General features: G+C 46.0%; 1 protein-coding gene across 2 annotated transcripts in view; it reads left to right on the top strand.

Annotated features, from left to right (window-relative positions):
* The window catches only part of ZNF592 (zinc finger protein 592), an 887,418-nt gene that overhangs the window by 86,710 nt on the left and 776,121 nt on the right, over positions 1 to 24,587 (top strand). The window contains exon 2 of one of the 2 annotated variants that reach the window (XM_069624752.1): positions 2,088 to 2,167. The exons of the other annotated variant lie outside the window; for it this stretch is intronic. The gene's annotated coding sequence lies outside the window, so the exon portion shown is untranslated. The remainder of the gene's footprint in view (positions 1 to 2,087; positions 2,168 to 24,587) is intronic. 2 annotated transcript variants of the gene reach the window in all.

The raw sequence follows: 24,587 nt of genomic DNA, 5'->3' as shown, positions 1-24,587 counted from the left end.
CAAAGATGTAGGTAAAGAGTAGTCCGGATAAAAGGAGAGTGTGGATGCCATTTGTGATAGATAATATTGGCATGCACGGCGGAACTAAAACAATGCAGAAATGTGAAGACTGAAAACTACGTAGTGTCGGTGTAGACGGCAGGGTCTTTCGTAGTAGGAGCATGGAGTTTGCAGCACTGGATCGCAATGGATATTTTACTTGTGTTATAGGAAGTTTGTGGCCAGTACAGTAGAGAGTAGAGGATCAGAGCGTTTCGGTAGATGGTATATTGTGACCAGGAAGGTTAGGAGATTGGGGATCGAGTCGCGGAGGGCTAGATAAGGCAAAGGTAGGAGGACAAGTGGAATGGTGAGCGAGTCACAAGGATCGTAAATGCGCTTCATCTTCCTTACCTCCAGATCGATAGAGCTGATCTGCTGTAGCGGAGGCAATGCGTTCGTGGGAGACGCTAGAGCGCCATGGAGAAGACAGGAACCTTAACGCCGGCCTTTACTGCCAGGCCTCGGAATTAGTTGGAACAAACGGCCAATCAGGCATCAGCATGATGGCGAGTGCCTCCAGGCACTGCAGGAAGGCCAGAGAAGAGCCAAAAAGGTGGCGGCCATCTTAAGGTGGCTATGAAGCCTGAAGTCTGTGGATGTTGATGCAGACTGTGTCCCAGAATGTTTGGGAACACATCCTTCTGGCTCAGCAGATGGAGAGAAAGGAAATCTAGATATACTCCCAGAGTTTTAGCTTTATCAGATACCCCAATACTAGTATCAGCAATATCAAATTTGTTCTAATCAAAGTCACGTTTTTTTAAACGGGAGGAAGTCTCCACTATAAGCAGCTCCGTCTTTGCATTATTCAACGCCAGAGAACAGTGTGCCATGTTCCTGTAGCTGCAAGTAGGCTACTCTAGCCAAAATCTTAAGCAGGAAGGGCACATTTGTAATAGGCCTGTAGTTCGTGGGCACTGATGGATCAAGCAATGGCTTCTTCAGAAAGGGTGTTATCCAAACCTCTTTAATCAAGCACAGAGCATTCCCTGAGCTAATGGAGGAATTAATACATTTGGTCAGCAATGGAATGAGAACAGGGGTACAATCTTTGACGGTTCTCACTGGGCAACAGTCGGCTTTTGATGCAGTAGCTTTAAGGGCTGCTAGCATCTCAGACACTTCCTCCTGAGTCGCTGAGGAGAAAGTAAAGGACTCGCTAGAAACATTGGAAGACGAAGGGGTAGCTGAGGGACATGACTGAGTAGACATCTTCGCTTCAATGTCAGATTGCAACTTTAAAATGTTGCCAATAAGGGCATCTTGAAAGCTGTTACAGCAGTTGCACTCCTTTTTGTATTAATACCACAGGGTTAAGTTCTCGAACTGTCTCTGAATCTTAAATAATTCAGCTGAATCATTACAAGCTTCCTGAATCCTAGACTCAAAGGCGTTCTTTTGTTGCTAGAATAATAGCTGCTTTACATGCCTTGGCCGAGGACAGGCAGAATTCCTTATTGCTCGCAATTGTTGATCTTTGCCAGAACCCATAAGCATATATTTACCTGCAGTTTAAATATTGTACAATCCGTATAATCAGCAGATTTTTTTTTCACAGCTAAAACTGTAACTTCACCCATTGTAGAAACAAATTGGAAACTGGTATCTTAGAGGTACAGTTTTAGGAAATATCCCAAGTTATCATTAAACAAATGGGGGCTGAATTTGGTTTTTGCGAAATATCTTATGGCAAGTGCCATTAACTTCTTTCATATAGCCTCCTTGTCATGTTTTTTTAAATAGTTCTTCATAAGATGTATTATGTTTCCTTGGCCAATGGAAATGCAAAGTTCAACTGCTCAATCCTGGCAAACAGTCTTATGTTTAAAAGCCTTTCCTGGGTGAACCTATCCCATCAGGCTTCTCCCCTTTTCCAAAAGGCATCAAAATTTTCACCCAGCACATGATCATGTATGGAATGTTTACATCCTAAAATTGTTTAATGATAAGGGAAAGCAACGCCCATTATTTTCCATTGGTATTCATTCTTTAGTACACACCATGACAGAAGATAATTTTGTTTCTTGTGCCATTTTCTTTTTCAGTTTTGTCGTGGTGACCAATTGCCAGAAAGAAGAAACAGGATAAAAAAAAGGGAAGGAAATTCCAAGGGAAGGAAATGCAGGTAGGTTTAGTTTTAGTTTTATTCTGGAAGGCAAGAGGAAGGAAAGTTAAATTAAGGCTAAGCAAATTAAGAAGAAAGGGTAAGGGGAGTGGTAATGCTTAGTGCACCACTGGAGGGGAATGGAAAGAGGGTGAATACGTGGAAAAACCAAGCATGGTCTTTTTAGAAAATTGTATTTAACCAAGGAGGTTTACTTTAACTATTTCAGTATTGCTTTAGTCAGTATACTGGTTGTTTGTTTTCCTGTGTCCTTGATAATCATCTGTAGTTTGTCAATATGAATGGAGATATAATTCTTAACCATATTCTTATAGAACCTCTACAAACCTCTTTAGGCAAATCAGTTCTCGGTCAGTCAGTGCTGTCAGCACAGGTTATTAATGCTTTGTGGTGATGACTAGGCATTAGTGGTGATGGAAAAATGAAGACCTCTCATGAATTATCCTGGACATGTGAGACAAAAAGAATGTTAAGCAGGGGTGCCGCGATGCTTCATAGTGCTAAACCGTTCTCATAATCATGTAATTCTTTCATCAAGTATTAGCTCTTGGCTTTATCCACATTAGGCTTCCAAAGGTCCATTTGGCTACAACACAGCATGTTCCCCTTCATACTTAATCCTGCCACCCCAATCAGGCACAGCTGTTAGGCACAAGTATGGTTTGGGAGTGTAGTATCTTTACAGCGATCAATTCTTTCCTCTGACCACATGTCATTGCATTTAGGTATATTTAAGGAGCAGGGCCGATAAGTAAAATGGAGGGAAACAGTTTTTACATCCACCTGACCTCTTACAACACAGTGCAAACCATGCAACAGCTGGAGGTCCTCGGGGAATTGGCTGGATCCTCCACTATTCATCTTTCATCCACAGCACACACGTTGTGAATCAGCACCCACAGGTGAGCTGAGATCAAAACACTTGGTCAAAGAGGCAGACGGACCCTGCGGAATGTGGAGTAATTTGCATTCCAGAAGTCCCACTTCCCCTTAAGCAAGTGCTTACCTCCTACCTAAAGAAAGAGAGCCACCTTAGAGCTGCTTCTCCTATCCCAATGGATATCCATCTTCGATGGGGGCACATGATTGACAAATCTCAGAAAGCTTGAAGCCTCAGCATTTCTTGAAGTTCCTGGTGTCTTTCTTCTTTGGGTCTCTGTAAGAAAGGTCACGCTTTAGGAAATTTTCTGGAGCCACTTAAATCGCTTCAATTTTTTTTTGTCTTGTTTGATATCAGGCAAGTTCAACATAGATAAACTAGATCTAGCAGAAAGTCTCATTGGCACATCGTCACCTCAGTCAGCCTAACTCTGACTGTCACTTTGATACCGCTGACCCTCTCCCATACTCGCCAATGAAGCACAGAACTATGCAGGTCCTTTGTAATCTATCCCCAGAATAATAATGAAGGTCATGCTATAGGTGCCAAGCTGGAAAATTGGCATCTTTATTGTCTTGGTTACAATTAGGCTTAGCATAGATAACATAGATGTAGCAGACAGAAAGTTGGCACAACACCAGCTCAGTCAGCCTAACTCTGACACTCCACTCAGAACTTTCAGCATAGCATGCTGGCATCATTAACTGAACGTTCCACTCATATGTATGACATCACAAAACCCTTCAGCAAATCTGTTTCTCAGAACAGATTACAATATCACTGACTACATTTTCGCAGACTATACATTTTCTCTGGTACCCAGTAGATAGTCCGACTTGGCTTTTGTGGGACTATTGCATTCCACAGACTGCAAAAACTACTATATAATGGGTATCCATAGATGGGAGAAATCCTCCTGTTCCCAAAGATAATTTTTTAACTGCAAATAATTGCCCTCTTTTTGGGAAGACTTTTTTTTCAGGGTGTGGGGGGGACAGGTTTGGGCGCCACAACCATATTGGTATCTAAGCTCATGGAAAACATATCTTATAAGGGGATCTAGGAAAGATTAGAAATTAAAAGTTTTGTTTTTATGAAAAGCTTGACAATCTGCCATAATCATTATACAGGTGGCAAAGATTGCCATAAATTGATCGCCTGGACAGAACAAGCCCATTCCAACCCCAAAGCTTGTTTATATTGAATGGTATGAAACAGTAGGCAGGATCCTTGTTAAGAAGTGGTGACAAACACTTAGTCATACCAAATGATTGAATTGTATAGCTTGTGGTTTTATTGGGAGGAGCCCCCATGGAGGCCAACCTTCATCTCTTCAGGCATCTTCGTGTATGGTTCCATCAACATTCTGGAACCATACACGAACAGGATGTCATGGTTACAGAACTTAGTACATCATGGGTTCAGAACTGTATACACATATAACTAATGTAATAAACATCACAACATCTTCCCTTCTATAATGAACTGAACAAAATAAGTTAACAATTTAAATGTGTTAATAATTAAAATTTCATAATAATAAATGCATATATGATAGTCTTGACTAAATGGCAATTAATAAAAAGGATACACCTATAAAGATTTGTATATGTTTTGATGCACTTGCTTTCTTATGTTGCTGTAGTTCTCAGTCACTAATTCTCATTAATAATATACATAGTCTTGGTTATAATTCCACACTCTTTTCCTGGCTCTTGAAGATGACTGAACATTCTCCACCATTTTCTCATGTGTTCCATTTTTTGTTAAGTTCTCCTGAGCATATGCTTTTTTCATATATCCAAAGTCATTGAACTTGCCTTAAAACATTTCTCCCTTTGCGACCTGTTCTTTCTCGTTTCTTACAACTTCCTCCTCCTTTGCCAAAATGACATCATTACATGACCACTTCTTTCCATCTTCTAAAATTACAGATTTTCCAGAACACTCCATTATTTTCTGAGGAGGATGAAATCTTGACTCTCCTTTCATCACACTTTTGGGTTCTCTTACTCTAACCCAATCTCCTTTTTCAAACTTGCTTTCTTGAACATGTTTCTGTCTGTCATAATAATTTTTGTATTCTTCTTGTTTTCTTCTCACTCTGTTAACTATTTCTTCCAAATGTATTTCTTTGTTCCTCTTTTTTGTTATCCATGCAGGTCTAAATCTGTTAGTGGCTATTCTCCCTCTCATCAAAGTGAACGGTTCTTCTTCAGTTACTGAATGAGGGGTAACTTTATACATGTTAAGTGCTTCCTTCAGTGTCTCTTTCCATGGTATGTTGTAGACAATAGCTAATTGAATGATACCTTTTATGAAACGATTCATTCCCTCAACCAATCCGTTTCCCATGGGATGGTACAAAGCTGTTGTGTTATGTTTGATGGCCCTATCTTTAAGAAACTTTTGGATTTCTTGTGACATGAATTGAGCTCCATTGTCAGATATTATTTCGAAAGGCTCTCCTTCTCTGTTAAAGATTTCCTCCAAAAACTTCATAACTTTCATTGCTGATATTGATTCCTCAACAATTCCACATTCCACCCATTTGGACGTATAATCAACCAGTACAATAAAAGAAACTTTGTGTGGTCCTAAAGTTTCATATGGTTCTGCTATATCAATTGCCAGTTTTGTCCACACAGTACTAGGGATCTCTACTGGTTGTAATGGTGTGATGTGTGTTGTTTTGCTTTTATCGCTTACTGCACATGCTGTACAATCCCTAACAAAAGCTTCTAATTCACCCCACATATTGGGCCACCAATAAGCTTCTCTCACTCTTCTTTTTGTTAAGTTTCTTCCTACATGACCTTCATGCGTTATTTTCATAATTTTCTCTCTCATCTTTGTTGGAGGTATTATCCGATCTCCTCGACGCATGTATTCTCACTCGTTAATTCATCTTTTATCTTTTCCCAAGATTTGATATTCTCCTCGGTATCTGTCCATCCATTTTCAATGGCTTTCCTTAACAATCTCCGTTCAGAGTCTTATTCTCACGCCTCAATCCATTCTTCTTCTGAAAAACTAGGATGTATATGTGCTATTATACACTCCATGTTTTGGTCATCTGTTAGTTCTCCTTTGCCATCACATTCAATCGTGTCACAGTTACATGGTAGGCGAGAAAAGCAATCTGCCACTACATTTGTCTTCCCAGGGGTGTATTTTATACTGACATTGTATTGCATGATAATTAGCGTCCACCTCCTTATGCGTGGAGAAGCCAAGTGGGGATTTTTTTAATTCAAAACATGTATAAGTGGCTTGTGATCAGTCCTGATTTCAACTGGTATGCCCCAAATGAGACTTTTGAAATTTTCTGGAATCCATTTAACTCCCAAAGCCTCCTTCTCAATGGTTGAATAATTGTTCTCAGCTCCTCTCAATGTCCTGGATGCAAAGGCAATGGGAACTACCTCACCATCTTGAATTTGCTCTAACACACCCCCTAAGCCCATGTTGTTGGCATCCACTGATATTCTGGTCTTGGCACTCGAATCAAACATTTTAAGCGCAGATGCCTGTTGATTAATGACTTCATTGTTTCAAATTCCTTCTTGCACCCTTCAGACCAATCAAATCTCGTACCTTTGCACAGCAGATTTCTCATTTGTTCTGTTCTATCAGAGTAGTGATCCACAAACTTTGAATAATATTCTGTTAATCCCAAAAAACTTCGGAGTTGATCTTTATTGACCGGATCAGGAATTTTGAGAAGGGTGTCAACCAATGACTCTTTGGGTTTTATACCATCAGCATTTATACAATGACCCAAATAAGTTACTTTGTTTTTCTTTATCTTACATTTCTCAATTTTGAGTGGCATGCCTTTCTGTTGTATATCTTGTAGCACTCCTAACAACTTAGCATCATGTTCTTCAGATATTACAGATATCAAAATATCATCTTGGAAATAGTGAACTTCTTGAAGACCGTCAAACAAGTGATGCATTAGCCTCTGAAATACTGCAGCTGCAGAAGCCAACCCAAACGGCACCCTTTTATATCTGCATGCCCCCAATGGTGTTATAAATGATGTTAAATGTCTGGAATCTTCATCTAACATTACCTGGTGATATGCCGACGATAGGTCAAGTGTTGTGAAAAATTTCGCTGATTTCATCGTGGTTAACATTTCTCCTATGTTAGGTAATGGATGACGGCCCACCCAGATGTTGGCATTCAGATCTCTCAGGTCGACACACATTCTAATTGATCCGTCAGGCTTCTTAACAATGACTATGGGGATAACCTTTCAGAGCTTTCGATGGGTTCAATGATGTCTTGCATGCTCAATTTCTCTAGTTCACTTTTCAATGCTTCTCTTTTGCCAATAGGTATGTTTCTTACTTTGTGTACCACAGGATTTGCTCCTCTTTTAAGTATGATTCGATGCTTGAAACCTTTAAGAATCCCAATGTTATCATTGAATACTTTAGGAAAACTCTTGGCTAAATTCTCTGATGCACTACAGCTATTTTCGTTAATGCAAAGAATGGCACATTCTCGCCTGGATGTATCCGGATCTTCAATGATGCTTGTTCCCACCATCCAACTATGGAAAATCCATTTTCAGCAACATACAATCTGCAGTATGTCTTCCTCCATTCAAAATGTAAATCTACCAAAGCATATCCAACTATATTGATGGGAGTCTTACCATATCCAGTCGCTTTAATCTTGGTCAATTGCAAATCTTCCATTTTCTTTTTTAGTAAATTCACGTCTGTGTCCACATCCACCATAGTATATGGAGAACCTGTGTCCACCATAACCTGCTACCTTATTCCATTTATTTCCATTGGCACCCACGGGCCCAAACCACTTTCATTTGGTGTGAAAGCAAGTATCTGTACTTCCTCTTCAAATCTATCTGTGATCGCTAATAAATTACTTGGACCACCAATTTCTTCTAAAGCTTTTATGCTTGTCATTGCAGCACCTCTTCCTCTACCATATCGACCATTATTTCTTGTATATCGGGTATTGAATCTGCCTCTGTTGTTGCAACATACTTTACTAAAGTGACCTATTAGTCCACACTTATAGCACTCAGCTGATACAGCAGGACAGTCCTTTTCTGCATTCAAATGTCTAAACCGACCACATTTGAAACACTTGTTGGTCGTTCTGGATGTACTGTCTCTTTCCTGTCTAGATCCAGCATCAATGTCAGACTTAACTATTCTTTTGACAATAGCAATCAAATCCTCATCACTGCCATATTGTCCATCTATCGTTTCTCTAACTGACTTTATTTCTGCATTCTCCATCTTGTTCTGAACTTTTTTCATACATCTTTCACTAAGTTCGATGGACCTAGCTATTTCAATTGCTTGATCTAATGTAGGGTTCTTCGCTTGCCACAAACGCTGTTGGATGCGTGGATCTGCCACATGCAAAACAAGTTGATCCCTCAAGTATTCTTCCGCCTCTCCTGTAATGATACACGTAGCCATCAGACCTCTCAAAGTAGCTATGTAGGCATCAATGCTTTCACCCTTATTCTGTTTCCTTGAAAAGAACCTATAACGTTCCAACACAATGTTGGTTTTATTTCCAAAGTGCTTATTCAGTTTAGTAATTTCCACATCATACTTCCTAGCTCCACTTGAGGATTCACCACCCAAAACCACATCCGTATGGTCCAATTCTGGTAAGTTTCTGAAAATCCTGAGTGCCTCTGCACCTATGCAGTTGAGAAGCGTAGCCTCTTTTAAATCATCATTAAACTTGGACCCTCCTATTGCCCTCAAGTATACTTGAAAATTGTCCTGCCACTGTTCCCAGGGACACACCGGTTCCCCAGGCAGTGCTAAAAATGTCATTGGAGCCGCTAGGTTCTGCATCATTCCTTATTGGTAACGCAACTATCTGTGTACTTGTGTGCTTGTCGCAGATATTGTCTGTATATTTCAAATTGTCTGCTAATTGCCTGGTAACTGTGTTCACCTTCTATCACTTGGTGCTATTATGCCAACCTTTCTTTCAGTATCAATTTCCGTTGATTCAGTTCATATGCACCTCTGGCAATTATAACGTTGCAATGTGCATGTTTTATTTCAAGCGTGCTTTAAACTTGTCCGATTCAATCAGCTGTTACACTTCGCTGCATCCACTTGGGGCGCACAACATTACTTCACATATATAAGACGCGGTTCTCCAACATGTGCGTACACTTTATCTGAACAGCTGGGGCCGTAGCTCACTTGTAGCAACGCACGCAGGCCAGCGTACACATCACTTCCTGCAACCGTGTCATGATACGCTCATTGTACAGCCTCTCGCGTAGCGTTTGCTGGTGTAGGGAAAACGTTGTATCCCTCAAAATGGGGGCACGCAAACCACACACATAGGTGCTTTCCTCTAGTGTTCGGTCGCAGTCAGCCTCGCGCAGCATTCAAAAGTTGCCGAGCTAACGTAAGCACAATTATTCGCTTATTTTACTTCCAATGCGTGCGATTCACGCCGCTACTTGTGCCCACTTGCCTTAAATCAGTCATAGTCTTTTCGTGGGTTCTGCCGCCTCACAATATCTCCGATGCAGTTGGCAGAGTCAGCAACTTGCTTTTCAATGCGTCTGGGGGCTCCCTCCCTGCGGATTCCTCGTCGCCAATTGTTAAGAAGTGGTGACAGGAGACCACCAGGGGGCGCAGACGCGATGGTCGCTTGAGCCACCGTCTCGCTCTTCAAGCCCGATAAAATCACCTTTTCGAGCAGTGAAGGGGAAACTAAAGCTCAGAAAAACCAGCAGACGAAGCAGATAAGGCGTCCTGGCACCCACCCAGCCATAACCCAGGTGTCGAGGCTGCGAGGAAAGGCAGAAATCAGCCTCTGATCGGGAGCCCCCGGGCAGCACAGAAGGCCTGTACTCAGAAAAGCGAGGAGAGGGGAGAAAAAAATGGCCGCCGTCATCTGAGATACGCGCCGCGCGCGTAAGAAGAAACTTGACAAGGATTGGAACAGCCCGCCAACAGCATCCTGCGCCCAGCAAACGGGAGAACTCCAGCCCTACAACGAGGTGCGGCAGCTACGAGAACAGCCACAGCGGTCCGCAGCGCCCGGCCTGCCGGAGGAGGTCGGGCGACCGGCCAGGCAGGCGGCAACCGGAGTGAGCGGCCCGGTGCGGGTAAGCAGTGCCCCAAGCGGGCCTCTCCGCGTGGGTGCCAGCCCCCCCCCCTCTCCATCGGGGCCAACTCCTAGGACCCGGCAGTCACACTTTACGGCGCGAAACGCAAGCGAGGGTCCTATCCCTCTACCCACGCCTCACCTCAACACACGCGAGCACACTCGGGCCACGCCGCACCTCCGCCCAGCAACCCTCGCGGGCCCAGGCATACAGCCGCTGGACGTTCTCTTCCCACCCTTCTCCTAGGGGGCCGTACACGGCAGTCGGCCACGGACACCAAGCCGCCCGCGGAAGGAAGCCCGTGTTTCCTTCGCCCAACCGAGGCTCCCCCCTCCTCACCAAGCAACAAGAGAGCAGAGCGGCCATTCCCGCAATCCCAAACACAGAGTGACCACAGAGCCTATCCCAACAGCTCCGACCCGCCGCTCCCACACCACGGACCCCCACGAGTACCAAACCCTGTGGTAGCTCGTCACCACTAGCGAGCCTCGCAGCCAACCTAAGGACCATCAAGGGCCCTCCACGCACCCTGCGAGGCGCGGAGACAGCCGTGCTGCGGGGCACTCGACTCACTCGAGCAGTGCTTTGAGGGGTGGGGGCGATACTGAGTCCGCACCGGAGTTACTTAGGGCAAAAACGCTGGCAACGTGCTACGAAGTCCGGGGCAGCCCACCACGGAGCTGAGAGAGTCTCCACCCGAAGATCCAACCAACCACAGAAACACGATCGTGGGTAAAAGCACACCCCGGCACGGCAGTCCTTGCCCACTGCAACAATAGCCTGGAGCCTCCATAGGTAACAAAGCTGGATCCACATACCTTGGCAACCCTGAGAAAGTTTAGACGTAACAACGCAACCATGGAAGCGGAAGAAGCCCAAAGCACGTCAGACATTCCAGGCAATGACGGCGACAGCGCAACAAAGTCAGACATCCGTCTGCTGCTTGGGGAGATTAGATCAATGAAAAATAACCTAACTGAAATAGTATCAGACCTACAAACGAAAGTGGCCAAAGTTGAGGACCGCCTGGAAGCGGTTGAAAATAACCAACAATCAGGAGACATCGCCACCATGCAATACGAGGCTAGACTCCTAGACCTCGAGCAGAAGGAAAGGGACATGGAATCAAAAGTGGACGACCTTGAAAATCGGGAGCGACGCTCCAACATCCGCATAATCGGTCTGGAAGAAGAGCGAGGAGAGACACAGTCAAGCCTGGAGAGCACAGTGAAATCCCTAATCTTGTCTCTCTATGATGAAACCGTCCCCCCGACCCTCGAGTTCGACAGGGTGCACAGGGCAGGGGGCTCAGCGAGAGGCCCTCGATCGGTCCTAATCAAATGTCATTACTACACGCAAAGGCAGGACATTCTACAAAAAGCAAGAATAAAGGACACGATCAATTTCCGTGGCTCAACAGTCAAGATATACCAGGATCTCTCAGCGATGACCCTCGCAAAAAGAAGAGGGTGTCGTCCCCTCACGACCTGGCTCCGAGAGAAAGGCGTGAAGTACCGATGGGGCCACCCATTTTCCCTCACATTCGAGTTCAACAGCGAAGAATACAGGCTTACCTCGGTGGAAGAGGCGGAACGAGCTCGTCGCCACCTACAAGGTCCAGCAAGAGACTCGGACGCAGAGGGCCGAAGAGAACCAAAGGGCCCGCGCCGAGATCCAACTGAAAAGCCCTCGAGAAGAGGCAGTGCGCAACAGAAATGGAAATTTAAACGTTTGAACACTCCTTGAACTGCCTACACTGCACCTTGTGTCTGTACACTATTTAGGTGCTCTAACTCTGGCCGAAATGGTCGCCATGGAGCTCCATTGAAGTTTTTTCTCTTTAAAGTTTGTTTGCCTAGATGGGGTTAGGGGCTTGGAGACACTCTAGGTCTTTGTCCACCATTACGGTCTCCTATGCATTCCGTCCCTGCACAAAGAACAAAGTTACAACTAGGGCTTGAAGAGGGGTTCTCCTAAAGTGGCCCTCTTTGGACGAGGGCGTCTCCTTTCTTTTTTCTTTACTCTTTTCCCTTTCCGTGTGGTAAGGATGTCCCGTATAGCATTCCACACTAGGGAAGGGGCAGAGGGGACGGGGGGGATTCAATTAGCCACTCGACAAAGCAAGCTCGTGAAGCACAAAGACCCAACTCAAAAGTACCACAACACAAGGCAGTTTTTCACTAACTCTAATATGGAACAACGGGGTCAAGCAAGCCACAATACAAAAAATGCTATCCAAACCCTAGAATATGGCTAACTCACAGGGCATAGTCTTCGGCTCCCTCAATGTCAAGGGCACTCAGCTCGACCAAATTCCCTACCCCCAAGCACGCTTCAGGGCGATAGGTTCGCAAGCCAGCTCAGGGAACATCACTTAATAGATACCTGGCGTGTAACTCATCCAGGGGAAAAAGCCTTCACTTTTTATTCTCCACCACACCACTCCTTCTCCAGGATTGATTACCTACTACTGGGGGCGGAAAACGAGGGTGACATCCTAAGTACATCCATCCAAATAGTAGCCTGGTCAGACCACAACCTGTGCGCCCTAGAATTAGACCTGGGCCCACTCCCCGCCCTGGACCGCCGGTGGCGATGTAACGACCTGTTATGCAGAGACCCAATTTTCAAGGACTGCCTTTCGGAAGCCATCACAGAATACTTTGACATCAGCGACACTAACGGTATGTCACTGAACACAGTGTGGGAAGCAGGTAAAGCCACATTGAGGGGCATTCTTATATCTGAGGGGGCCGCCAAAAAAAGACTCCGGCTACTCAAGGAGAAAAAACTTAAGGAAGAGATCACTCGACTGGAACGCTCCCTTAGGGAGCTCCCCACTAGCGATATTGATACAGAAACGAGAATTAGGAAAATGAGAGAGGAACTAAAAGATATATGGAAAGTCAAAGCCCTCACTCAGATTAAATACCTCAAACAGAAGTTCTTTGAAAAGGGGGATAAAGCGCACACCATGCTAGCGAACAGACTCCGCAAACAGAGGGCAGATAGAGCAGTCCACAAAGTAAACAATGAACAAGGCATCCCACTCACAAAACCCCAAGACATAGTGTCTCGCTTCTCCAATTTTTATGCAGACCTATACGCTGCTGAGACTGATGGCACCTCTCCCGACATCAAAGAATACCTAACCAATATGTCACGCCCACCCATCACGGAAGAACACCTAGAAATGCTAAACGCCCCAATCTCGGCAACAGAGGTGCAGGGAGCGATCTCAGCCCTCAAGGTAGGCTCAGCCCCGGGACAGGATGGCTTCACGCCAGCCTTTTATAAGAGAAACGCCGGCACACTTGCGCCATTCCTCGCCAAACTATTTACTTCCATCTTAGAATCGGGTCGAGCTCCCGACTCCTTCACTGAATCTATTATCATCGTAATCCCCAAAGAAGGTAAAGACCCCATAGAGTGTACATCATACCGGCCAATTTCCCTCATAAATGTAGACGCAAAAATTTACTCTAGCATATTGGCCGCCCGCCTCGCCCGGATTCTCCCGCAACAAATCCACACTGACCAGGTAGGGTACGTAAGAGGCCGGCAAGGGGCAGATAACGTAAGAAAAACCCTGGACCTCATGGCAACTCTACGAGAGGCCGGCGAGGACCCCCTCTTGTTATCAGTAGACGCCGAAAAGGCTTTCGACCGAGTAGAGTGGTCCTTCTTGGGAGCTGTTCTAGAGTGGGCAGGCTTGGGACCCGCATGACAAGCACTATACCGATCTGCCCGGGCCAAAGTATCAATCAATGGTATCTCATTGCGATCCTTCAACCTTACTCGAGGTACAAGACAAGGCTGTCCGCTCTCCCCTCTCATTTATGCCCTGGTCATTGAACCCTTCGCCCAAGCCATCAGGTCCAACCCGAGCATCAGAGGAATCCCGCGAGGCGGCAGGGAGTACAAACTGGCGATGTTTGCCGACGATATCCTTTTATTCCTGACCGAACCCTATACTTCTATCCCCGCTTTTTTCCAAGAGTTGTCGAGATACGGACCCCTATCAGGCTTCCGGGTCAACCTACAAAAAACTATAGCTGTCCCCTTGAAAGACAACACTGACCTAGCGCAACGTTTAGAGACAGATTGGAATTTCAAGGTGCAAACCGACTTAGTCCGCTACCTAGGGGTTAATATAACGGTCTCCCTGTCTGACCTTTTCGAAGCCAACTACACACCACTGTGGGTAGCCATCCAAAATGACATCTCCAGATGGCGCAAACTCTCCATGTCATGGGCGGCGCGTTTTACTGCCATCAAAATGAACATTCTCCCACGATTCCTATTTTTATTTCAGTCCCTCCCAGTCATTGTTCCCGATTCCTTCTTATTAGAGGTAAAGTGCATACTATTAAGATTTCTATGGGCTGAAAAACGAGCAAGGATCCCATATTCCACACTGATCCAACCTAAGGAGGTGGGGGGCATGAGCTTTCCAGACCTGGGAGAATATTATAGAGCGTCACAACTCTGCATACTCCCGGATCATCTGTGGGAGAACCCAGAGAAACAGTGGGTGGCAATAGAGAACGACATCTTCAATCCGGTCACCCTGGGAGAGTGGTTGTGGGTCCCGAGATCAGCCATGACACAAAGGATTAAACAGCACCCCATTCTGAAGGTATTATGGTCTCTCTGGCGTCCATCCCGGGCCATGCAGGGTATCACAACATGGCCCTCTCCTTTGAGTTGTATCTGGTCCCCACCTATTCAAAACTCACTGAGAGCAGTCCAGCAATCACAGTCATGGTACGAGGCGGGTTTAAGTCGGGCGGGACAGCTTTGGAAAAATGAGGTGTTTACAACCCGGGAGGAATTACAGGCTGACTTGCAGGGCACGAGTGTCTCCCCCTTGTCCTTCCTCCAGTTGCGAAGTGCCATGCACGACCCAAGGTGGGGCAACTCGTTAAAACGCCCTTTGACACCATTCAAGCAAATCTTAAGCTCCCCCCAAGCATCGAGAGGCCTCATTTCAAAGTTGTATAGAGCACTAATCACGAGGGGTCACAGTCCACGCCCACCTTCAGAAGTGAAATGGGAAACCGACCTATCCATAGAAACCCAAGGGGAGGTATGGAAAGGAATATATAGAGCGGTATGGTCATCATCGGTCTCCATGCAATACAAAATGCACAATGTGCGATTACTGATGAGATGGCACTACACACCCCTTCGCCTATCCAAAATGTTCCCCGGGACATGACCCTATTGCTGGAGGGGTTGCGGAGAGCAATGTGACTACTGGCACCAATGGTGGGGTTGTGACAGAGTCCAGGTGTACTGGCGGGAAGTGCTGGGCTGGATTTGAGACATAGATGGGGTCCTCAGAAACCCGATGCCCACACTAGTTTTGTTTGGAGTTGAGTTGGAGGATGATGAAACATACGAATCTCTAATGTACCTACCACGCAATCTTCTATTAGCAGCCCGAGTGTGCCTAACCATAAAATGGAAATCGATGGCCTTACCATCAAAGAGAGAATGGTTAATAAAGGCCCACGCAATATACGAAATGGAAAGCCTAACGGCAGCGGTAAATGAATCACTCAGAAACATCGAAATGATTTGGTTGCCCTTTCTAGAATATTATACGACATATTGGGAGCCCACAGACTAAGAACACTTGTTTACCATCTTAGCCAATCAAAGGAATCAGGGCAATGCCCTATGCCACCGGACGATTGCTTACCCCAAACCCTGTAGGGGCTTCTTCCTTTCTTTCAGTAGCAACTTGCAGAGCACACGCTATGCTGTAATGCCTATAGTGGTTTTGAACTTTTATTCAGAGTTGTGTACAAAGCGAACGAGTCGAGTGGAGGGGGGGTGGGGGGAGGCTGGGAAGGGGGAGGGAGGGGAATCAGAAACACAAGACTAGAGTTCATCATTGCTTTGCACTTCTCCCCTCTCTATGTTTCTTATATAAATGTTACATGAAAATAATACAAGGGAACTTTGTTGTTGCAACCAATATTGCAATTGTCTTGCTGTTGAAAATGCAAATAAAAACATATTTAAAAAAAAAAGAGGTGGTGACAAACACTTAGTCATACCAAATGATTGAATTGTATAGCTTGTGGTTTTATTGGGAGGAGCCCCCATGGAGGCCAACCTTCATCTCTTCAGGCATCTTTGTGTATGATTCCATCAACATTCTGGAACCATACACGAACAGGCTGTCATGGTTACAGAACTTATGTACATCATGGGTTCAGAACTGTAGACACATATAACTAATGTAATAAACATCACCAATCTGCCATAATCCTTATACAGGTGGCAAAGATTGCCATAAATTGATCGCCTGGACAGAACAAGCCCATTCCAACCCCAAAGCTTGTTTTTATTGAATGGTATGAAACAGTAGGCAGGATCCTGATCTGGGATAGCGTGATGCAATATATTTGTGCATATGCTTTTTTATATATACCATGGGCGGTTGCCATGATAAGCTTTATAATATAAAAGTTAAATTAACATGTGGTTTTACACTTTGGGGATAGGATCCAGGATTGTATTAACATTTAATAAATTAAAAACTTGTATTTTTGTATACATTTGCTAATTTTAGCTAATGACATTTATGGTTTTATCATTGATCGGAATATTGTATTGATATGGAATATGCATAATTTTTTATGTTATTCTGCTTTTCATGGATTGTTATCCAAATAAAGCTACATATGATGATGATGAAGACCTGGTTTGTGGCGTGATGTGTTAGAGATAATGTGAAATACGGTATTCTGTAGAACCTGAAGTGATTGGATTGCATAGTTTGGGGATCCTGCATAAAGCACTTTAAAATAATCTAGCTTGGAACCTATGGCCGCTCTGTCAGACACAGTAGAATAATGTTTAGATAACCATGAAATAAGTTACTGCAATGCTAATTAGTGGTACTCGCACTGAGTTGATCGGGGATCATTGAAAGGCAACCCATAAGGTTTTAACTTTCTTTTGTATGGGTATGATACAACCTGAAAGAATGATATTAAGCAAATCAGTCAGGGCGGTGGTCTTTGTTTTTTTCAGAGGGCACCAAAAGAAGTTTAAGTCCTAGGTGGTTGGCTGACATCCGTCCTTGTACAGTATTACACATTGTAATAATTGTAATTCTTCTTAATTAACATTATCAAATACCCAAATGTTAATGTCACATATGTATGAACATGCCAACCTTGCCCCCTCCGTCTCAACCGCTTCTTCCAAACTGCTCCTCCTTGGTGACTTCAATATCCACCTTGACTCCCTCGATCTGATATCCACTTCCCAGTTCCGTACCCTCTGTGACTCCCTCTCTCTCACTATTCTTCCTTCCGGCCCGACCTTCTCAGCCGGACACACTCTGGATGCCCTCATTTCTGGTGACTTTGCTATCTCTGATCCGGTCACCACCCCCCTCTCCTGGCCTGACCACTCTCTCACCTCCTCCCACTTGGGGCTCCTTGGCCCTCTATATGAGACCCCCAGTTCTGCCAGCCTCCTTCGCCGCCATCCGACCGATGAAGCAAGTGTCATTCGCTGCTTTTGCCTCCACCTTCAGCCTGCCCCGCCTCTGATTCTGTCCTTGCTAACCTGCACCTCTCTATCCCTAACACTCTTGACATCCTTGCCCCTGTCTTGAGGATCCGTCTAAAACCTGCCTCTAAGAACGACTGGTATGACTCCGATCTGGCATCTCTGAAACGCAAGTGCAGAGTTGCTTAATGTAAGTGGCAGACCTTGTGTTTCCCCTCTGTCAAACCGGCATGCCGCTGGCTCCAAAGGCAGTATAATTTCTCTATCTGCTCCAGGAAGCGGGCCCGCATCTAGGCCTGCATCTCTGGAGCCACTAACAGTACGGCCAAGCTTTTCAAAATCTGCAAGGAATTTGCCAATCCAACTACAGTCTCCACCTCTCTCCTTCCTTCCCAGGCTCTCTGCACCAATTTGGCCTCCCATTTCACATACAAAACTCAGGACATCTTGTCCTCAACTCTCCTCCTACCCCATCTCTACTCCCGTACCTGCTCTCCTGCCTCCCTACGCACCCCGCCTTCTACCTCTGCACTCTCCACCCTCCTCTCCGCAGCACCTGATGACATCTCTAAAGTTGTCCGCTCTATGAAAGTCTCCTCCAAACATGCGCTCCCCTGTTCTTCTAGCACCATTATGGACAACATCTCCTCTCGCGCCCCGGCTCCCGCTTACTTCTTCAACCACTAATTCGCCACTGGCTCTTTCCCTCTATCCCTCAAGCACTCCATTAAGCACCCTCTCTTAAAAAAGCCATCGGCTGACCCTTCCTGCCCGGCTAACTATCGCCCTATCTCCGCTACCCACTTCCTGGGTAAACTCTTGGAGAAGCTGGTCCTCCACCAACTGACCCTCCACACTGAACTTGTTGGTTGTCTCCATGACCATCAATCTGGATTCAGGGCATCCAAAGGCACGGAAACTCCTGGGCACCCGTGAGGTCTTGCTCACAAACCTCGACTCTAACTCTCCCGCTGTTCTCATTCTCCTTGACCTCTCCTCTGCCTTCAACACGGTCAACTAGCCTATCCTCATAAAAACGACTCTTTGATACCCTCGGCATCACTGACTGGGCACTGGATTGGCTGTCCTCTTACCTCACTAATCGTCCTTCCCATTTGCAACTGGGCCCTTTCTCCTTCACCACCACACTTTCTACCTGTGGCATCCTGTAGGGCTCTATCCCAGTGCTGTGACTCTTCAATATCTATCTCGCCCCTCTGGCTCACCTGATCTCTTCCTTCTCTCCTCATTTCCATTGCTATGCAGATGACACACCGCTTTCTTTCAAACATCCCTCTTCCACCTCTCTCATCCCCGATTGGCTGTCTGCCATTCAGGCATAGTGTGCAGCTAACGATCTCTGTCTTAATGCTAGTAAGACGGCGATCCTTCTCCTTGGGACACCTCCACCCTCCTTTCCTCCTACCCTGTGGCCACCCTTTCGGCCCTGTAACCCCACCATCCTGTGAGGCCAAAAACCTTGGGGTCATCTTTGACACCGCCCTCTGCTTCATCCCTCACATCGTGGACCTTACCAAGAAGGCACACTGTAACGCTCTGTCACACCCCGACGTATTTTGAACACACCTCACAAAACACACTCTCCCCTGAAGACTTGCCAGCAAGGAATGGGACAAGGTCAACGACGCAGAGTTTTGCCATCTCAACACTGGTTTCCATTCAATCGGTGGCAGTTGCCATGGAGACGTGCCACGGGCATTCTACAACGTCTCCGTTGCCGGCAACTGAGAGCTCCTCCTCAACACGCTCGATCACGTGACGGTTGACGGAGTCATGTGATCACCAGTCAGCGTTCAAAAGGGACGCGCTGACTGCCTTCAACGCTTCACAGCTGATCCTGTTGGGCGTGTTACGGATTACGGACTAAGTGTGCTACTATTGACCTCGGATTGAACTTTGGACTCTGATTTGGCTTTTTCCCTCTCGGTACCGTGGTTTGGAACTTTGCCTCTACTGGATTCGACCATATTTCTGTCCCTGGATTGCTATCGGATTATCCTTTGTCATGAACTATGTTCTTGGACTACTCTGATTGATCTACGTTTTCTGGCTTCTACGTCAGGTGGTGATTTCATCAATCTTGTCATCCTTGCTGGCTGCTTCTGACACATTTCGTTACATCTTTATTAAGTCCTGACCAACTCTTAATGGTAAGCCCTATTCCAGACTTATTATACAGTCACATGCAAATCTGGGGTTCCGTGTTTTGACCTAATCACGTGTTTTCCTTACAGCGGTCATCGGGGGCACCTTCCGGCATCTACAGGCATTCCTTGTTGCGGCTGACGAAGATCACCACCTGTGGCCTCAAAGACCGCTCGGAGCAGTTATTTTTCTGTTTGCCCGAGTGGTACTTGGGGACAGAGGTTCCATCGGCTACACGACCATCAAGTCTTGACACGCTCACCTGATTCCCGCAGAGGCGCCGGTCTTGACTGGGTGAATGCCGTATCTTCAAAGGTGATGTGTAACACACGGTTGGCTCTTTGGGCTGGACCTCTGTGCACTGTATGTCTGACTCGAAGAGTAAGATGTCTTAGGTAAATGAACGCCGAGCTCTCCATCTGCCTCGGGGCAGGGTGCCGTAACCAGTTTCTTCACTGGATAAGGGTGCAGGCCTCTTGACCTCAGAGGACTGCTGTCCGTCGTTAACTGCACGAACGGTAAGTTCTGGGCACTTCAAATGTCTTAAAAGTCTTTTGTAATGATATCTCTTGTTTTGCAGGGTTCCGGCGATGGCGGATGGGGGCTGATGAGAGTTGAGGATCGAACCAGCGTGAGGAATAGAAGCGCCTGGAAGCACGTAAGTAAGCGCTTGTAGCCTGCTTCACGATGCGCACTAACTGTCCCTTTTATCTTGCAGGTACAAGTTCGGAGCTTTAGAGAAGCTGAAGGGTGCTGGAATACCCACTGGATTTGGCGTGGGAAGGAGTAATGGCACGTGAGTAATAAAGTTGCCCAATGTCTTTAAACGCACCTTCTTTTGTCTTTCAGATGCGGGATGCAGCGCCGAAGGCCTCCGGAGCGTGCAAAGAGCTGGTAAGCTTTTGTCTTTCAGATGCAGGAATGCAGTGCGAAGACCTCCGGAGCATGCGAAGAGTAGGTAAGCCTTTGTCTTTCAGATGCCGGAATGCAGCGCGAGGCGTTGGTGACAGCCGATGGACCAGGTAAGAGATGCGCTGCCACTGAAGACCGTAGTGCTAACCTGTTATTTCTTTGTCTTTACAGGTGCTGCTGAAGACTGGATTCCAGGATGGTAAGCCTTTGTTCCCTTAGGCCCAGGATCAGAAGCAGAAGACACGATGAGCGTTCTGCTGCAGAGAATGCAGAATAACGCAAAGCAAGATTCATCCATCGGGTGTGGTTTAAATAGCCTCCTGTAGTGCTTAGGTGTCTCCTTCCACAGCCACACCTAGGTAAGAAAAGAGTTCCTGCTTTCCAGAAGAGTTCCAGTGTTCTGAACCTAGGGAGTGGCTCCTGCCCCACCCAACAGGAAAAGTAGTCCCAAACAGAAGAGGATCAGGGGTTCAACTGGCAGGTAAGTAAGCAGCATGGTCTGCTGCAGGTAAGTCCACCCAAGCATTATGAGCCCGGCGCTTCCAGCGCTGGGACTGGGCATCTTTATGAGCCTGGTGCCACTGGCGCCAGGACAGGGTCCAAAAGGTCCCAATTGGGACTGGCTGGCACTCGGAACCGGGGTTATGGGTCTGCTTCCAAGGGAGTTGGGCAAGTCCTGATCTTTTGGAAGCAGAGATCATGACAGCACCCCCCCCCCCCTCAAGGCCCCTCCCAAACCGGGCTTCTCCGGGGTTTGGGCTTGTTAGGAAATGTTCGATGAAATCTTTTGATTAGACGAGGCGCGTGGACATATTCTGCAGGTTCCCAGGATCTTTCTTGGGGACCGTAGCCTTTCCAGTCAATCAGGTAAAATAGTTTAGATTTGGAGATCTTGGAATCCAGGATGCTTTTGACTTCAAACTCGAGTTCTCCATCAACTAGAATAGGTTTTGGAGATGTAGTTAGTCGGGTTTGAGGTTGCACGGGTTTTAATAGAGAGACGTGGAAGACCGGATGTATCTTCATGTGAGGGGGCAAGTCCAACTTGACCACTACTGGATTTACTATGGTAGTGATGGAATAGGGACCAAGGTATCTTGGGTTGAATGTGCGTGTTCCTTTTAGAGGTAGATATTTGGTGGATAACCAGACTTGATCTCCTACTTGATAATGGGGGGCTTCCTTCCGATGTTGGTCTGCTCCTTTCTTGTATTGTTCTTTAGCCCTTTGAAGGTGAGAAACGGCTTCCTTAAAGGCTTGGGTGATTGTAGAATGCAGGTGGTCTACTGCTGGTGTTCCAAGATCTTGGAGTGGATCCAACTCCGAGGTTCGAGGGTGACTACCGTATAAAAGAAAAAACGGGGTCTTCCCAGTTCCCGAGTGGACAGAGTTATAGTAGGCATATTCGGCTATCCAAAGGATATCTTTCCAAGTTTTTTTAGTTTGTTGTAGCATGCAGCGCAAATACTGTTCCAGAGTTTGATGGGTCCTCTCGGTTTGTCCGTCGGTTTGAGGGTGGTGGCTGGTCGAAAGTCTCACATCAATTTGAGCCGACCGACAGCAACTTCGCCAAAAATGAGAAATAAATTGACTACCTCGATCCGAAATGAGAACTGAAGGAAAACCGTGCAGTCGGACGATGTTTTCGAGAAATTCTCGGGCCAGAATTGCTGCTGTTGGTAAGCCTTTGAGTGGAATGAAATGCGCCATCTTGGAGAATAGGTCCACGATTACTAGGATCGTATTGTATCCGGAGCATGGAGGTAGATTGGTGATGAAGTCCATAGAAAGCGTATGCCAAGGGTGAGGCGGGATGTCAATAGGGCGTAAGAGGCCGGCTGGTTTTTCCTTTTGACTCTTGTTTTGGGCGCATACTCCACAGGACATTATAAAGTCTCTGATATCTTTTTTCCAAGACGGCCACCAGAAGTAGCGCTTGATCTTTTCCGCGGTCTTGGTCATACCGGGATGTCCTTCCATTAAAGAATCGTGATAACAAGAGATTACCTTTTTCTGTAAATCTGTGCTGGGCAGGTATAACCGTTCTTGGAAATATAATAGGTTGTCCTTCACCGTAAAGTCCTTTCCCTGCAGATGCCAATTCTGTATGTCTGCTGGAGTTACCAGTAGCCTGGCTTTATCCTTAACTTCTTCTATGGTTTGTGTGGCGATTACACCTAGAATTCTTTGTTCTGGAATGATAGGTACAGGTTTAGGATTGATCAAATGTTCTTCCACTCCCATCCGAGAAAGGGCATCAGCTTTACCATTCTTTGTACCAGGTCGATAGGTAATTATGAAGTCAAACTCGGCAAAGTATAGTGCCCAACGGAGTTGCCTAGAGGATTGAGCTTTTGCGGTTTTCAAATATTGCAGGTTTCGGTGATCTGTAATCACAGTAACGGTGTGTCGGGCCCCCAGAAGATAATGCCGCCAAGCCTTAAAGGCGGACTTGATAGCTAGAAGTTCCTTATCAGTAATAGTGTAATTGATTTCAGGAGGCGAGAATTTGCGGGACCAAAATGCCACGGGATGCAACTGATTGGTTACTGGGTCCTTTTGTGATAGAACTGCCCCCATGGCAAGGCTCGAAGCATCAGTTTCAACGATGTAGGGGAGTTCTGGGCGAGGATGTTTTAAGATCGGTGCAGAGATAAATCTAGTCTTCAAATTCTGGAAAGCTTGTTCCGCCTCGGTAGACCATTCAAAACGTTTGTTTTTCTTTAACAAGGCGGTGATGGGCTGGACTATTCGAGAGAATTCGGGGATAAACCTGCAGTAAAAGTTAGCGAAGCCTAACATGCTTTGAACACCTTTTACGGAGGATGGCGATGGCCATTTGAGAATTGCATCGACCTTCTTTGAATCCATACGCACTCCGCTAGGTGATAATATGAATCCCAAGAATTCAACTTCAGTCACGTTGAAAACGCATTTTTCCAATTTAGCGAAAAGTTTGTGTTGACGCAATCTCTCGAGGACCTTTTTCACGTGTTTCCGATGTTCAGCTTCCGATGAAGAATAAACGAGGATGTCGTCAATGTAAACAACAACACACACATCTATGAGCTCTCTGAGGACATCGTTCATAAAATATTGAAAGGCGGCCGGGGCATTGCAAAGTCCGAAGGGCATGACCTGATATTCAAATAGCCCATACTTGGTGCGGAAGGCCATCTTCCATTCATCGCCCTCTTTTACTCGTACCAAGTGGTAGGCTCCTCTAAGATCCAGCTTTGTATATATGCATGCTTTTCTGACTTGGTCCAGGAGTTCAGGGATCAAAGGTAACGGATATCTATTCTTAACGGTGATCTGGTTCAGGGCGCGATAATCTATACAAGTTCTAAGGTCCCCTTCTTTTTTTGGAACGAAGAACAAAGCTGAGGAAGCAGGGGACTTGGAAGGACGAATAAACCCATTCGCTAGGTATTGATCCAGGTATTGTCGGAGGTGAAGATTCTCAGGCTCGGTGAGGGCATAAATTCTACTACAAGGAGGAGTAGATCCAGGTATCAGGTCTATCTGGCAGTCATAAGACCTATGAGGAGGTAGAGAGTTAGCCTGATCCTTCCGGAAAACATCTTGGAATTCTAGGTATTCAGGAGGTAACTGGGGAGCCTCCGAGGAAATTGCTGCCAGTGCAACACCAGGTCGAGGGTGACAAGTAGAGACACATTCTGGAAACTGAACCGTTCTTGCTCGCCAATCGATCTGAGGATTTTGCTTCTCTAACCAAGGAATTCCTAGAATAATCTGGAACTGAGGGGCCTTGATCACATCGAACA

This window comes from Ambystoma mexicanum, chromosome 11 (assembly GCF_040938575.1).
Source record: "Ambystoma mexicanum isolate Mex_15411 chromosome 11, UKY_AmexF1_1, whole genome shotgun sequence".
Lineage (NCBI taxonomy): Eukaryota > Metazoa > Chordata > Amphibia > Caudata > Ambystomatidae > Ambystoma > Ambystoma mexicanum.
Note: the sequence above shows the minus strand (reverse complement) of the source record. Positions and strands in the feature narration are given on the sequence as shown.